Source organism: Myotis davidii, unplaced genomic scaffold (genome assembly GCF_000327345.1).
Source record: "Myotis davidii unplaced genomic scaffold, ASM32734v1 scaffold107, whole genome shotgun sequence".
In the NCBI taxonomy this organism is placed as follows: domain Eukaryota; kingdom Metazoa; phylum Chordata; class Mammalia; order Chiroptera; family Vespertilionidae; genus Myotis; species Myotis davidii.
The window spans coordinates 3,276,547-3,280,821 of NW_006383012.1; positions in this window are offsets into that span (position 1 = coordinate 3,276,547).

Below are 4,275 nucleotides of genomic sequence, written 5' to 3' on the forward strand. Positions count from 1 at the left end.
TATTACCATTATCATCCTAATCATGATCCCCTATACATTTTTTAATAAATTTGCACTGATTTCAGAAAGGGAGAGGGAGATAGAAACATCAGTGAGAATTATTGATTGGCTAACTCCTGCACACCCCCTACTGGGGATCATGCCCACAAACCAGGTACATGCCCTTGACCAGAATTGATCCTGGGACCTTTCAGCCCACAGGCCGATGCTCTATCCACTGAGCCAAACCAGTCAGGGCGGAATTGTAGAATTTTGATGCAAAATCCTAACACAAGTGATTTTGTCTAACTTAAAAGCAGCTTTGCACATTCAGTACAATGTAACTTTGGGGAAGGCTGGGCTTGAGGTACAGGAAATAGAGCATGTGGAGAAGGAAAAGAAGGAGGAAGAGAATCATGAACATTCTATCCATGGGCTAATAAAAATAACTAAGCTTAAAGCCTCCATTATTTGTTATTCATTTACTTAGCAAATAATTGAATTTAGCAAAAACATGATTATTTTTATTCATTTATTTAGAGGGCTAGTTGCTAGGGTTACAGAACCAGAAAGCCAAATCTTGCCCCACCCCCAAACTCATGAACCCTTTGATAAACATGATCATTGTTTTCTTGTAGGATATTAGAAGCTTCCCCATTTGTCTTACCCTGATGATCTATCCCCACCTCTCTTCCCTAAATCTTCACCCCTTCCCTGAGCATGCCGGTCTCCTTCATATAGGAAGCACTGACCAAATTTCTTCTATCCTCTGGGCTTGGTCTGCCATTTCTTCCTTGGGGTGTTTGCTGTCTGTCTTATGCCATTCCAAAGCTTATCTTCTTTTAAATCTCAGCTCACATTTCTCCTACTCTTAAAAGGCTTTCATGACTACTCCAGCCAGCACCTCCTTGGTATTTCCTTCCCTGGACTCATTCTTCACAGATACTTAGGGTCCTGGGTTCTCAGTTCATTATTTTACATGTGTATTCCTTATCTCCAAAGCCAGGCTGTGAGCAATGGAACATACCTTGTTTTATGCACAAGTCCCGCAGATCGTCAGGATGCAGGACACATAAGTGGCACTCACATGTTTGTTTATTGATTTATGTAAGATTTTATTTCTGCTAATTAAAGTTTACCCCTTGGAAAAAAAATGCTGCATTTCCAAATGAAACCCATGTAAGCATTTATCTCAGAAACTCATAAGTGATGTTAATACCCTTTGAAATTCCTTCCTCCCTGGTCAGATTTCAGTGACAGAAGAGGCAATCTCAGGATGTTGGAATTAAAAACATGAACCATATTTGTGCTGGTGGCTGTCAGGTGAGATATTTTATATGTAACTAGTGTCCGATGTGTGATTTAAAACATTTTTTACATTGAATATTGTTAACGGGAATTTATTGATAATTCTACATGGTTTAGCAAAATTAAACATCTCTAAAGTAACAAGAAATACCCTTGTTACCATCACTGGCTAATCAAGAAAAAATGTCTATATTTTAATAAAATGCTTAAAGTATTTCATACCTAGGGAAGAGAAAGACTTAAGAGCTATACTCCTATCAGTGAAGCAGCAGGTACATTTGTCTAGAACCATTAAGAGATGGAAAAAATACTCCTCCCCTTTATTAATTCTGGTGAAACTTATTCTCTTTTGCTTTACAAAATAATTATGTTTTTCTACACTTCAGCTTCTCAATTGTTAAGACGTAGATTTTTACAGAGCCCTCCCCTAACTTATACCCTATGATAGTAACAAATATTCATGAAAACATCATACAAATATACAAATATCTGTTCTTAAGCAACTCCAGTGTCAAAGTATGCATTAGAAAAGACCTCAAATGTCAGTCTCCAACTTAAGAATGTGGTATGGAAGACAATATTGAGTATATATGCATATTTCACCCATCACTCAAAATTCATAGAAATAACAGGGGGAAAAACATGCACATTTAAAAGAATAAATACATTACTTTTGGTATGGAGAAGATAGTATAGACTTGATTCTCCTTGATCCTTCTCATATATGATACTAGGGGCCCAGTGCACAAATTTATGCACCTTGAAAGGGACTGTGGGCCACGAGGCTGCAGTGGGCACAGGGGTAGGTCTCAGCCCATCCTCCATCTCCTGCGTCCCAGCCTGGCCCCTTCCACATGGCCCCAGGTCCTCTCTCTGCCAGCAGCCCCGCTTCCACCACTGCCGCTCGGGCCCACTGATGACACAGAGCAATTGGGGCCGGTGCCAGCAGTGGGAGCGATTGGCGGCTGCTGCCCTGATCGCCCCTCAGGAGCGGGGGGAGGTGGAGAAGCCCTCAGGGGTGATTGGGCTGGCAGCTGCCACTCGCACCCGCAGATGGCACCAAGTGATCAGGACTAGTGCTGGGCACTGGCAGCAGGTGCAAGTCGCGGCTCTCGCACTGGCTGCGGGTGTGAGCAGGGCCAGTGCTGGTGGAGAAGCCCTCAGGGGTGATTGGGGCTGGCAGCTGCCACTCGCACCCGCAGATGGCACCAAGTGATCAGGACTAGTGCTGGGCACTGGCAGCAGGGGCAAGTCGCGGCTCTCGCACTGGCTGCGGGTGTGAGCAGGGCCAGTGCTGGCAGTGGGTGTGAGCAGCAGCTCTGGTATCAGCAGCAGGTATGAGCAGGGCTGGTGCCGGCAGCAGGTGCAAGCACTGGGTAGGACCGTGGCGCGCAAGAGCAAAGAATTTTCAGTAACTACCAGATGCTCACCCTGATGAAAGCGACCAGCATCCCACCTTGGTCTGGTGCCCCTACTCACCTGCTCCACCATCCTGCCACAGTCGACGCCCACCATGGTCCACCCCCTAGTGGTCAGTGCACATCATAGCAACTGGTTGTTTGGTTGTTCGGTTGTTCTGCCATTTGGTCTATTTGCATATTAGGTTTTTATATATAGAGATTTAATTTTGTGTGTCAACTTGACTGCTATTACTGGGACATCTCATCTCACCCTCTTCTGCCCTTACACTGGGATTTACACCATCAACTCCCCAGGCTCCCAGATATATATATCTATATTTATTGCTATCTCTATAATATATCTATACCTATATCTATATCATCTATATCTAAATCTATATATCTATCTGTATCTACATCTACACCTATACCTACACCTATTCTATCTCTCTTATTGATTCTGTTTCTTTGGAAAAAGAAATGGACCATTAAATACACCTATAAACCTACAAAAATAATGCAACAGATAATACTAGGAAAACTCGAGAAGGTGGGGAAAGGTAGTTAGATTGCTTAGATGCCCAGAACTGGAGCAAGAACACATTGGTACAGAGTATCATAAATGCTCATCCAGTATCAGAAGGTGATCCAGGCCTGGAATCTCTCAATTCCCAATCTAGCAGCAGAATATCTGGTACTGACAGCTGAGAGACAAGTTAAGATCTTCTAGGGAGTGGGTATAAACAGAGATGATAACCACAACAAGTCCCTGGGTACCACCATCTGGAAGTCTGGTAGCTAGAAAGACTTTGTGTAGCCAGCAAAATAGATTGAGGGGTGGCAGTGAAAATACAGATAAGGGTGAGATTCTGAAATCTAGGAAAGAAGATGGTTAAAGAAGGTGGGAGGGGTCAGCCCTGGGAAATACTGCTGAGAGGTCAAGTAAGATAAAACCTGACACTTGACTATTGATTTTGTAAACATATGGAAAATGGTTGATGTTGATCTTGAGACATTTCCATGAAGTGGTAGCAATAAAAAATCACTTGGAGTGGGAGCAAAGGGAATGGGAAGTGAGGAATGAATGCTTGAAGGAATGAATGGTTGTTGATTTTCTCTGAGATTCCAACTTTAACATGACATTAAAAAAAGTAGTCAGTGATCCCAATTATAAGTGGAAATGTGCATGATAAAAAAGCCATTTTTAACTCTAAACCTCTAAACTCAAAGAGGAAACATTTGGAGTATCCAGGCCACTGTGTTCCTGAATATACTGAAAGTTAACAAAAATACAGTTAGGTTAATAAATAAAGGATCATAGCCTTTTCACCTGGGATATTTTTTCTGACTCATAGAGACAAAGCCACATAAACATAGGTCATACACAGAAAGGCTGTTTTCTTTCATTTTAAAATCACTGTTCTCCCCAACCACACAATCTATATATATAAAAGGCTAAGTGACCAACTGTATGTCCATCCGACCATCTGACCGACCAACCAGCCAGGACACATGACTCACACTGGCAATCTCTATATATAAAAGCCCAGTGACCAGACTGGTGGAACAACCAGAAGGACCAGAGTAT